The sequence below is a fragment of the Arachis stenosperma genome, chromosome 10 (genome assembly GCF_014773155.1).
Source record: "Arachis stenosperma cultivar V10309 chromosome 10, arast.V10309.gnm1.PFL2, whole genome shotgun sequence".
NCBI classification, from domain to species: domain Eukaryota; kingdom Viridiplantae; phylum Streptophyta; class Magnoliopsida; order Fabales; family Fabaceae; genus Arachis; species Arachis stenosperma.
Window position 1 is genome coordinate 22,311,174 of NC_080386.1, and position 12,511 is coordinate 22,323,684.

The 12,511-nt window shown below is 42.1% G+C and overlaps 1 non-coding gene across 1 annotated transcript; it reads left to right on the forward strand.

The window, feature by feature from the left end:
- Window positions 1-8,338: 8,338 nt before the first annotated feature.
- Window positions 8,339-8,446, forward strand: LOC130958704 (small nucleolar RNA R71). The gene has a single exon (XR_009077812.1). It is a non-coding gene; the product is annotated as a small nucleolar RNA R71 (small nucleolar RNA).
- The last annotated feature ends 4,065 nt before the right edge of the window (window positions 8,447-12,511 follow it).

Below are 12,511 nucleotides of genomic sequence, written 5' to 3' on the forward strand. Positions count from 1 at the left end.
GTTCAGCGCCAGAATGTTGCTTGTTTCTGGCGTTCAGCGCCAGAATGATGCTCTGTTCTGGCGTTGAACGCCGGCCAGATGCATCTTACTGGCGTTGAATGCCAGCCTGTGCTTCCTCCACGGTGTGATTTTTTCTTCTGCTGTTTTTGATTCTGTTTTTAATTTTTATGATTTTTTTGTGACTCCTCATGATCATGTACCTAAGAAAACACAAAATAACAATAAAATAAAATAAAAATTAGATAAATAAAATTGGGTTGCCTCCCAACAAGTGCTTCTTTAATGTCAATAGCTTGACAGTGGCTCTCATGGAGCCACAAAGGTGATCAGGTCAATGTTGTATAGTGCCAACACCAAACTTAGAGTTTGGATATGGGATCTTAACACCAAACTTAGAGTTTGGTTGTGGCCTCACAACACCAAACTTAGAGTTTGACTGTGGGGGCTCTTCTTGACTCTGAACTGAGAGAAGCTCTTCATGCTTACTCTCTTTTGTCACAGAGGGATGGCCATGTGCCTTAAACACAGGGTAGTCCCCATTCAATTGAAGGACTAATTCACCTCTGTTGACATCTATCACAGCTCCTGCTGTGGCTAGGAAAGGTCTTCCAAGGATGATGCAATCATCCTTTTCCTTTCTAGTGTCTAAGATTATGAAATCAGCAGGGATGTAAAGGCCTTCAACCTTTACCAACACGTCCTCTACTATTGCATAAGCTTGTCTCAATGACTTATCTGCCAATTGTAATGAGAATAAGGCAGGTTGTACCTCAATGATCCCCAGCTTCTCCATTACAGAGAGTGGCATAAGATTTATTCCTGACCCCATATCACACAGAGCTTTTTCAAAGGTCATGGTGCCTATGGTACAAGGTATTAAGAACTTGCCAGGATCTTGTCTCTTTTGAGGTAAAATTTGCTGAATCCAGGTATCTAGTTCACTAATGAGCAAGGGAGGTTCACTTTCCCAAGTCTCATTACCAAACAACTTGGCATTCAGCTTCATGATAGCTCCTAAATATTGAGCAACTTGCTCTCCAGTTACATCTTCATCCTCTTCAGAGGAAGAATAGTCTTCAGAGCTCATGAATGGCAGAAGGAGATTTAATGGAATCTCTATGGTCTCTATATGAGCCTCAGATTCCTGTGGATCCTTAATAGGAAACTCCTTCTTGCTTGAGGGACGTCCCAAGAGGTCTTCCTCACTAGGATTTTCGTCCCCCTCCTCCTTTGTGCATTCGGCCATATTGATTACATCAATGGCTTTGCACTATCCTTTTGGATTTTTGGTGTGCGAAATTGTGATCACTACTTTTCACAACTCAATTAATCCCTAGTAATGGCCCCAAAGACTTGGTGCTCAATACCATGGCATAAACACAACTTTGCACAACTAACCAGCAAGTGCACTGGGTCGTCCAAGTAATAAACCTTACGCGAGTAAGGGTCGATCCCACGGAGATTGTTGGTATGAAGCAAGCTATGGTCACCTTGTAAATCTTAGTCAGGCAAACTCAAATGGGTATAGATGATGAATAAAACATAAAGATAAAGATAGGGATACTTATGCAATTCATTGGTAAGAACTTCAGATAAGCGAATGGAGATGCTTTGTCCCTTCCGTCTCTCTGCTTTCCTACTGTCTTCATCCAATCCTTCTTACTCCTTTCCATGGCAAGCTTATGCAAGGGTTTCACCGTTGTCAGTGGCTACCTCCCATCCTCTCAGTGGAAATGTTCAACGCACCCTGTCACGGCACGGCTATCCAGCTGTCGGTTCTCGATCATGTCGGAATAGAATCCAGTGATTCTTTTGCGTCTGTCACTAACGCCCCACAATCACGAGTTTGAAGCACGTCACAGTCTTTCAATCATTGAATCCTACTCAGAATACCACAGACAAGGTTTAGACCTTCCGGATTCTCTTGAATGCCGCCATCAATTCTAGCCTATACCACGAAGACTCTGATCTCACGGAATGGCTGGTGGTGCACGAAATTGTGATCACTACTTTGTCCATATTCAAATAATCACCGGTAATGGCTCCCAAGACTTGGTGCTCAATACCATGGCATAAACACAACTTCGCACAACTAACCAGCAAGTGCACTGGGTCGTCCAAGTAATACCTTACGTAAGTAAGGGTCGATCCCACGGAGATTGTTGGTATGAAGCAAGCTATGGTCACCTTGTAAATCTCAGTCAGGCAGACTCAAATGGGTATAGTGATAAACGAATAAAGCATAAAGATAAAGATAGAGATACTTATGTATATCATTGGTGAGAGCTTCAGACAAGCGTATGAAGATGCCTTCCTTCCGTCTCTCTGCTTTCCTACTGTCTTCATCCAATCCTTCTTACTCCTTTCCATGGCAAGCTTATGCAAGGGTTTCACCGTTGTCAGTGGCTACCTCCCATCCTCTCATTGGAAATGTTCAACGCACCCTGTCACGGCACGGCTATCCATCTGTCGGTTCTCAATCAGGCCGGAATAGAATCCAGTGATTCTTTTGCGTCTGTCACTAACGCCCCGCCTTCAGGAGTTTGAAGCACGTCACAGTCATTCAATCATTGAATCCTACTCAGAATACCACAGACAAGGTTAGACCTTCCGGATTCTCTTGAATGCCGCCATCAGTTCTCGCCTATACCACGAAGACTCTGATCTCACGGAATGGCTGGCTCGTTTGTCAGGCGAGCACTCGGTTGTCAGGCGATCAACCATGCATCGTGTTATTAGGAATCCAAGAGATATTCACTGGAGCTTTGATTGCTTGTAGAACAAGAGTGGTTGTCAGTCACCTTGTTCATGAGTGAGAATGATGATGAGTGTCACGGATCATCACATTCATCAAGTTGAAGAACAAGTGATATCTTGGACAAGAACAAGCGGAATTGAATAGAAGAACAATAGTAATTGCATTAATACTCGAGGTACAGCAGAGCTCCACACCTTAATCTATGGTGTGTAGAAACTCCACCGTTGAAAATACATAAGAACAAGGTCTAGGCATGGCCGTGAGGCCAGCCTCCCAAATGATCTAAGATAGCATAAAACTCAAAGATAGCTACCAAGATGTCAAATACAATAGTACAAGGTCCTACTTATAGAAAACTAGTAGCCTAAGGTGTACAAAGATGAGTAAATAACATAAAGATCCACTTCCGGGCCCACTTGGTGTGTGCTTGGGCTGAGCAATGAAGTATTTTTCGTGTAGAGACTCCTCTTGGAGTTAAACGCTAGCTTTTATGCCAGTTTGGGCGTTTAACTCCCATTTGGGTGCCAGTTTCAGCGTTTAACGCTGGGATTTCTTGAGGTGACTTTGAACGCCGGTTTGGGCCATCAAATTTTGGGCAAAGTATGGACTATCATATATTGCTGGAAAGCCCAGGATGTCTACTTTCCAACGCCGTTGAGAGCGCGCCAATTGGGCTTCTGTAGCTCTAGAAAATCTACTTCGAGTGCAGGGAGGTCAGAATCCAACAGCATCTGCAGTCCTTTTGAGTCTCTGGATCAGATTTTTGCTCAGATCCCTCAATTTCAGCCAGAAAATACCTGAAATCACAGAAAAACACACAAACTCATAGTAAAGTCCAGAAAAGTGAATTTTAACTAAAAACTAATAAAAATATACTAAAAACTAACTAGATCATACTAAAAACATACTAAAAACAATGCCAAAAAGCGTACAAATTATCCGCTCATCACAACACCAAACTTAAATTGTTGCTTGTCCCCAAGCAACTGAAGATCAAATAAGATAAAAAGAAGAGAATACGCAATGAACTCCAAAAACATCTATGAAGATCAGTATTAATTAGATGAGCGGGGCTTTTAGCTTTTTGCCTCTGAATAGTTTTGGCATCTCACTCTATCCTTTGGAATTCAGAATGATTGGCTTCTTTAGGAACTCAGAATCCAGATAGTGTTATTGATTCTCCTAGTTAAGTATGATGATTCTTGAACACAGCTACTTATTGAGTCTTGGCCGTGGCCCAAAGCACTCTGTCTTCCAGTATTACCACCGGATACATACATGCCACAGACACATAATTGGGTGAACCTTTTCAGATTGTGACTCAGCTTTGCTAAAGTCCCCAATTAGAGGTGTCCAGGGTTCTTAAGCACACTCTTTTTGCCTTGGATCACAACTTTATTTCTTTCTTTTCTTTCTTTTTCTCTTTTCTTTCTCTTCTTTTTTTTTCGGTTTTTTTTTTCGCTTGCTTCCTCTTTTTTTTTTTTTGTATTCACTGCTTTTTCTTGCTTCAAGAATCATTTTTATGATTTTTCAGATCCTCATTAACATGTCTCCTTTTTCATCATTCTTTCAAGAGCCAACATCCATGAACCACAAATTCAAAAGACATATGCACTGTTCATGCATACATTCAGAGAACAAAAGTATTGCCACCACATCAAAATAATTAAACTGTTATAAAATTTAGAATTCATGCAATTCTTATCTTTTTCAATTAAGAACATTTTTTATTTAAGAAAGGTGATGGATTCATAGGAAATTCATAACTTTAAGGCATAGACACTAAGACACTAATGATCACAAGACACAAACATGGACAAACATAAAGCATAAATTTGCGAAAAACAAGAAAATAAAGGACAAGGAGATTAAAGAACGGGTCCACCTTAGTGATGGCGGCTTGTTCTTCCTCTTGAAGGTCTTATGGAGTGCTTGAGCTCCTCAATGTCTCTTCCTTGTCTTTGTTGCTCCTCTCTCATGATTCTTTGATCTTCTCTAATTTCATGGAGGAGGATGGAATGTTCTTGGTGCTCCACCCTTAGTTGTCCCATGTTGGAACTCAATTCTCCTAGGGAGGTGTTTACTTGCTCCCAATAGTCTTGTGGAGGAAAGTGCATCCCTTGAGGTATCTCAGGGATCTCATGATGAGAGGGGTCTCTTGTTTGCTCCATCCTTTTCTTGGTGATGGGCTTGTCCTCATCAATGGGGGTGTCTCCTTCTATGTCAACTCCAACTGAATAACAGAGGTGACAAATGAGATGAGGAAAGGCTAGCCTTGCCAAGGTGGAAGACTTGTCCGCCACCTTGTAGAGTTCTTGAGCTATGACCTCATGAACTTCCACTTCTTCTCCAATCATGATGCTATGAATCATGATGGCCCGGTCTAGAGTAACCTCGGACCGATTGCTAGTGGGAATGATTGAGCGTTGAATGAACTCCAACCATCCTCTAGCCATGGGCTTGAGGTCATGCCTTCTCAATTGAACCGGCTTGCCTCTTGAATCTCTCTTCCATTGTGCGCCCTCTTCACATATAACTGTGAGGACTTGGTCCAACCTTTGATCAAAGTTGACCCTTCTAGTGTAAGGATGTGCATCTCCTTGCATCATGGGCAAGTTGAATGCTAACCTTACATTTTCCGGACTAAAATCCAAGTATTTCCCCCGAACCATTGTAAGATAATTCTTTGGATCCGGGTTCATACTTTGATCATGGTTCTTGGTGATCCATGCATTGGCATAGAACTCTTGAACCATCAAGATTCCGACTTGTTGAATGGGGTTGGTAAGCACTTCCCAACCTCTTCTTCGGATCTCATGGCGGATCTCCGGATATTCACCCCTTTTGAGTGAAAAGGGGACCTCGGGGATCACCTTCTTCAAGGCCACAACTTCATAGAAGTGGTCTTGATGCACCCTTGAGATGAATCTATCCATCTCCTATGACTCGGAGGTGGAAGCTTTTGCCTTCCCTTTCCTCTTTCTAGAGGTTTCTCCGGCCTTGGATGCCATAAATGGTTATGGAAAACGAAAAAGCAACGCTTTTACCACACCAAACTTAAAAGGTTTGCTCGTCCTCGAGCAAAAGAAGAAAGAAGAGAGTAGAAGAAGAAGAAATGAGGGAGAAGGGGATGGCTTTGTATTCGGCCAAAGAAGGGGAGAAGTGGTGTTTAGGTTGTGTGAAAATGAAGGAGTGAAGAAGGGTATTTATAGGAGAGAGGGGAGATGGAGTTCGGCCATTATGGGTGGGTTTGGGAGGAAAAGTGGTTTGAATTTGAAGGGTGAGGTTGGTGGGGTTTTGTGAAGGATGGATGTGAGTGGTGAAGAGAAAGATGGGATTTGATAGGTAAAGGGTTTTTGGGGAAGAGGTATTGAGGTGATTGGTGAATGGGGGAAGAAGAGAGAGAGTGGTGGTGGGGTAGGTGGGGATCCTGTGGGGTCCACAGATCCTGTGGTGTCAAGGAAAAGTCATCCCTGCACCAAATGTTGCTCAAAATCACGTTTTAAGCCATTTCTGGCGTTAAACGCCGGGCTGGTGCCCATTCCTGGCGTTTAACGCCAGGTTCTTGCCCTTTTCTGGCGTTTAACGCCAGTCTGGTGCCCCTTTCTGGCGTTAAACGCCCAGAATGGTGCCAGACTGGGCGTTAAACGCCCAACTGCTTGCCTCACTGGCGTTTAAACGCCAGTGAATTCTTCCTCCAGGGTGTGCTGTTTTTCTTCCTGTTTTTCGTTCTGTTTTTGCTTTTTCAATGGATTTTGTGACTTCTTATGATCATCAACCTACAAAAAAACATAAAATAACAAAGGGAAATAGATAAAATATAATCATTGGGTTGCCTCCCAACAAGCGCTTCTTTAATGTCAGTAGCTTGACAGAGGGCTCTCATGGAGCCTCACAGATACTCAGAGCAATGTGGAAACCTCCCAACACCAAACTTAGAGTTTGAATGTGGGGGTTCAACACCAAACTTAGAGTTTGGTTGTGGCCTCCCAACACCAAACTTAGAGTTTGACTGTGGGGGCTCTGTTTGTCTCTGATTTGAGAGAAGCTCTTCATGCTTCTTCTCCATGGTGACAGAGGGATATCCTTGAGCCTTAAACACCAAGGATTTTCATTCACTTGAATGATCAGTTCACCTCTATCAACATCAATCACAGCCTTTGCTGTGGCTAGGAAGGGTCTGCCAAGGATGATGGATTCATCCATGCACTTCCCAGTCTCTAGGACTATGAAATCAGTAGGGATGTAATGGTCTTCAACTTTTACCAAAACATTCTCTACAAGTCCATGAGCTTGTTTTCTTGAGTTGTCTGCCATCTCCAATGAGATTCTTGCAGCTTGTACCTCAAAGATCCCTAGCTTCTCCATTACAGAGAGAGGCATGAGGTTCACACTTGACCCTAAGTCACACAGGGCCTTCTTGAAGGTCATGGTGCCTATGGTACAAGGTATGGAAAACTTCCCAGGATCTTGTCTCTTTTGAGGTAATTTCTGCCTAGACAAGTCATCCAGTTCTTTGGTGAGCAAGGGAGGTTCATCTTCCCAAGTCTCATTTCCAAATAACTTGTCATTTAGCTTCATGATTGCTCCAAGGTATTTAGTAACTTGCTCTTCAGTGACATACTCATCCTCTTCAGAGGAAGAATACTCATCAGAGCTCAAGAAAGGCAGAAGTAAGTCCAATGGAATCTCTATGGTCTCATTTTGAGCCTCAGATTCCCATGGTTCCTCATTGGGGAACTCAGAGGAGGTTGGTGCACGCTCATTGAGGTCTTCCTCAGTGGCGTCCACCTCCTCTCTTTCCTCTCCATATTCGGCCATGGTTATGGCTTTGCACTCTCCTTTTGGATTTTCTTCTGTATTACTTGGGAGAGTACTAGGAGGAAGTTCAGTAACTTTCTTGCTCAGCTGTCCCACTTGTGCCTCCAAATTCCTAATGGAGGACCTTGTTTCAGTCATGAAACTTTGAGTGGTTTTGATTAGATCAGAGACCATGGTTGCTAAGTCAGAGGGGTTCTGCTTAGCATTCTCTGTCTGTTGCTGAGAAGATGATGGAAAAGGCTTGTTATTACTAAACCTGTTTCTTCCACCATTATTATTATTGAAACCTTGTTGAGGTCTCTCTTGATTCTTCCATGAGAAATTTGGGTGATTTCTCCATGAAGAATTATAGGTGTTTCCATAGGGTTCTCCTAGGTAATTCACCTCTTCCATTGAAGGGTTCTCAGGATCATAAGCTTCTTCCTCAGGTGAAGCATCCTTAGTACTGCCAGGTGCATTTTGTATTCCAGACAGACTTTGAGAAATCAAATTGACTTGTTGAGTCAATATCTTATTCTGAGCCAGTATGGCATTCAGAGCATCAATCTCAAGGACTCCTTTCTTCTGACTTGTCCCATTGTTCACAGGATTCCTTTCAGAAGTGTACATGAATTGGTTATTTGCAACCATCTCAATTAGTTCCTGAGCCTCTGTAGGCGTCTTCTTCAGATGAAGAGATCCTCCAGCAGAGCTATCCAAAGACATCTTGGATAGTTCAGAGAGACCATCATAGAAAATACCTATGATGCTCCATTCAGAAAGCATGTCTGAGGGACATTTTCTGATTAATTGTTTGTATCTTTCCCAAGCTTCATAAAGGGATTCTCCATCCTTCTGTCTGAAGGTTTGGACTTCCACTCTAAGCTTACTCCATTTTTGAGGTGGAAAGAACTTTGCCAAGAAGGCATTGACTAGCTTTTCCCAAGAGTCCAGGCTATCTTTAGGTTGTGAGTCCAACCATACTCTAGCTTTGTGGTGCACGAAATTGCAATCACACTTTTGCAATCCCGCACAACTAACCAGCAAGTGCACTGGGTCGTCCAAGTAATACCTTGCGTGAGCAAGGGTCGATCCCACGGAGATTGTCGGCTTGAAGCAAGCTATGGTTATCTTGTAAATCTTAGTCAGGATATCAGAAATTATCAGGATTGATTATAAAAAGCAAAAGAACATGAAATGGTTACTTGTATTGCAGTAATGGAGAATGGGTTGAGGTTTGGAGATGCTCCATCTTCTGAATCTCTGCTTTCCTACTGTCTTCTTCATCAAACACGCAAGGCTCCTTCCATGGCAAGCTGTATGTAGGGTTTCACCATTGTCAGTGGCTACCTCCCATCCTCTCAGTGAAAATACGTCCCTGATGCTCTGTCACAGCATAGGCTAATCATCTGTCGGTTCTCAATCAGGCCGGAATAGAATCCAGTGATTCTTTTGCGTCTGTCACTAACGCCCCGCCCTCAGGAGTTTGAAGCACGTCACAGTCATCCAGTCATTGAATCCTACTCAGAATACCACAGACAAGGTTTAGACCTTCCGGATTCTCTTGAATGCCGCCATCAGTTCTAGCTTATACCACGAAGATTCCGATTAAAGAACCCAAGAGATAACTACTCAATCTAAGATAGAACAGAGGTGGTTGTCAGGCACATGTTCATAGTTGAGAATGATGATGATTGTCACAGATCATCACATTCATCCGGATTAAGAACAAGTGTTGTCTTGGAATCGAAGCAAGCATGATTGAATAAGAAACAGTAGTAATTGCATTAATCCATCAAGACACAGCAGAGCTCCTCACCCCCAACCATGGGGTTTAGAGGCTCATACTATGGAAAGAAACGTGTAAGAAATGTTATGAGGTCATAAGGTACTGATACAATGTCAAAAGATCCTATTAATAGCAAACTAGTGTCCTAAGGTTTACAGAAATGAGTAAATGACAGAAAAATCCACTTCCGGACCCACTTGGTGTGTGCTTGGGCTGAGCAATGAAGGAATTTCGTGTAGAGACCTTTTCTGGAGTTAAACGCCAGCTTTCATGCCAGTTTGGGCGTTTAACTCCAAATTTTATGCCAGTTCCGGCGTTTAACGCTGGAATTTCTGTAGGTGACTTTGAGCGCCGGTTTGGGCCATCAAATCTTGGGCAAAGTATGGACTATTATATATTGCTGGAAAGCCCAGGATGTCTACTTTCCAATGCCGTTGAGAACGCGCCAATTGGGCTTCTGTAGCTCCAGAAAATCCACTTCGAGTGCAGGGAGGTCAGAATCCAACAGCATCTGCAGTCCTTTTCAGTCTCTGGATCAGATTTTTGCTCAGGACCCTCAATTTTAGTCAGAAAATACCTGAAATCACAGAAAAACACACAAACTCATAGTAAAGTCCAGAAAAGTGAATTTTAATTAAAAACTAATAAAAATATACTAAAAACTAACTAAAAGATACTAAAAACATACTAAAAACAATGCCAAAAAGCGTACAAATTATCCGCTCATCACAACACCAAACTTAAATTGTTGCTTGTCCCCAAGCAACTGAAAATCAAAATGGGATAAAAAGAAGAGAATATACTATAGACTCCAAAATATCAAAGAAACATAGCTCCAATTAGATGAGCGGGACTAGTAGCTTTTTGCCTCCGAACAGTTTTGGCATCTCACTCTATCCTTTGAAGTTCAGAAAGATTGGCATCTATAAGAACTCAGAACTCAGATAGTGTTATTGATTCTCCTAGTTAAGTATATTGATTCTTGAACATAGCCAGTGTATGAGTCTTGGCTGTGGCCCAAAGCACTCTGTCTTCCAGTATTACCACCGGATACATACATGCCACAGACACATAATTGGGTGAACCTTTTTAGATTGTGACTCAGCTTTGCTAAAGTCCCCAATTAGAGGTGTCCAGGGTTCTTAAGCACACTCTTTTTTTGCCTTGGATCACAACTTTATTTCTTCCTTTTTCTTTTCTTTTTTTTTTCGAATTTTTTTTTTCACTGCTTTTTCTTGCTTCAAGAATCAATTTGATGATTTTTCAGATCCTCAATAACAGTTCTCTTTCTCCTCATTCTTTCAAGAGCCAACAATTTTAACATTCTTAAAACAACAAATTCAAAAGACATATGCACTGTTCAAGCATTCATTCAGAAAACAAAAAGTATTGTCACCACATCAAACCAATTCAACTAGTTTCAGAGATAAATTTCGAAATCCTGTACTTCTTGTTCTTTTGTGATTAAAGCATTTTTCTTTTAAGAGAGGTGATGGATTCATAGGACATTCATAACTTTAAGGCATAGACTTTATTAATTATAAAACAAGAAAAACAAAAAAATAGGCTCCTAATGATAGAGGTTTTCACAGAGTTAGGACTCAACAACCTTGATTTTGAGAAGTGGATGCTCCCTCAGCTTGAGAGGAGAGCTTTTGGCGCTTCATCTCTTGGATTTCACGTCCCTGCTTCTATCTTTACCCCAGCCTCTTTAAAGAGCAAGGAGATCAAGCTTGGGTAAGCCAATTTGGTTACAGTGGAATTCCTATTTGCAATTGTGTAGATCTCACAAGCAATCACATGATGGACCTCCACCTCTTTTCCAAGCATAATGCAATGAATCATCACTGCTCTCTTGATGGTGACCTCAGAACGGTTGCTAGTGGGCAATATGGAGCGCCCAATGAAGTCTAGCCAACCTCTTGCAATTGGCTTGAGGTCTCCCCTCTTGAGTTGGTTTGGGACACCCTTTGAATTGGTTATCCACTTAGTCCCAGGGAGGCATATGTCCTCTAGAACTTGATCCAACCCTTTATCTACTCTCACCATCCTCCTATTGAAGGAGTCAGGATCATCTTGTAGTTGGGGCAACTTGAAGATTTCTCTTATTTTGTCCAGATGGAAGTACATAACTTTCCCTCTGACCATGGTTCTGTAGGTATGGTAAGCAGTTCCAGTCATTCTCTGTTTATCTGTTAGCCACAGATTTGAGTAGAATTCCTGAACCATGTTCCTTCCAACCTTTGTCTCAAGATTGGTTAGAACTTCCCATCCTCTGTTTCGAATTTGCTCTTGGATCCCCGGATATTCATCTTCTTTCAGATCAAATTTAACTTCCGGGATCACTGACCTCAGACCCATTATTTTGTGATAATGGTCTTCATGTTCTTTGGTTAAGAACTTCTCTTGACTCCAAAGATTCTTTGGATTATTCTCTTTCTTGCCTCTTAAATTGGTTTGTTTTCCCTTAGGAGCCATGATATTGATGAATCTTGGCTTAGTGATCGCGGAAAAGCACACCAAACTTAGAGGTTTGCTTGTCCTCAAGCAAAAGAAAAGAGAAAAGAGAGGGGGAGGAAGAGGAAATTCGAATGGTGTGGGTAAAGGGGGTTCCAAACGTGAATTTATAAGGGAGGGGAGAAGAGATTTCGAAAAAAAATAAAAATTTGAAAGGAGATTTGAGAAGATATGAAGAGAAATTGAGAAAAGGGTGAGTTTTTGAAGAAGATTTGGGATTAATTTGAAATAGATATGAAGAATGGTTTTGATTTGTGAAGATTTTAAAGTGAATGATGAAAGGTTGAAGTGCATTTATGTAGAAGAGTATGGTTAAAAAGAGGAAAGTTTGAAAAAATTAAGTTGAAAACAAAAATGTGGTCCCCCCACCTTTCTGGCGTTAAACGCCCAGAATGGCACCCATTCTGGCATTTAACGCCCATTTGCTACCCCTTTTGGGCGTTTAACGCCCAGCCAGGTGCCCTGGCTGGCGTTAAACGCCAGAAATCCTTTGTCACTGGGCGTTTTTACAAAACGCCCAGGATGCTGCACACCTGGCGTTAAACGCCCACAATGGTGCCCATTCTGGCGTTTAACGCCCAAAATGGTACCATTACTGGCGTTAAACGCCCAGAATGGTGCCCATTCTGGCGTTTAACGCCCAAAAT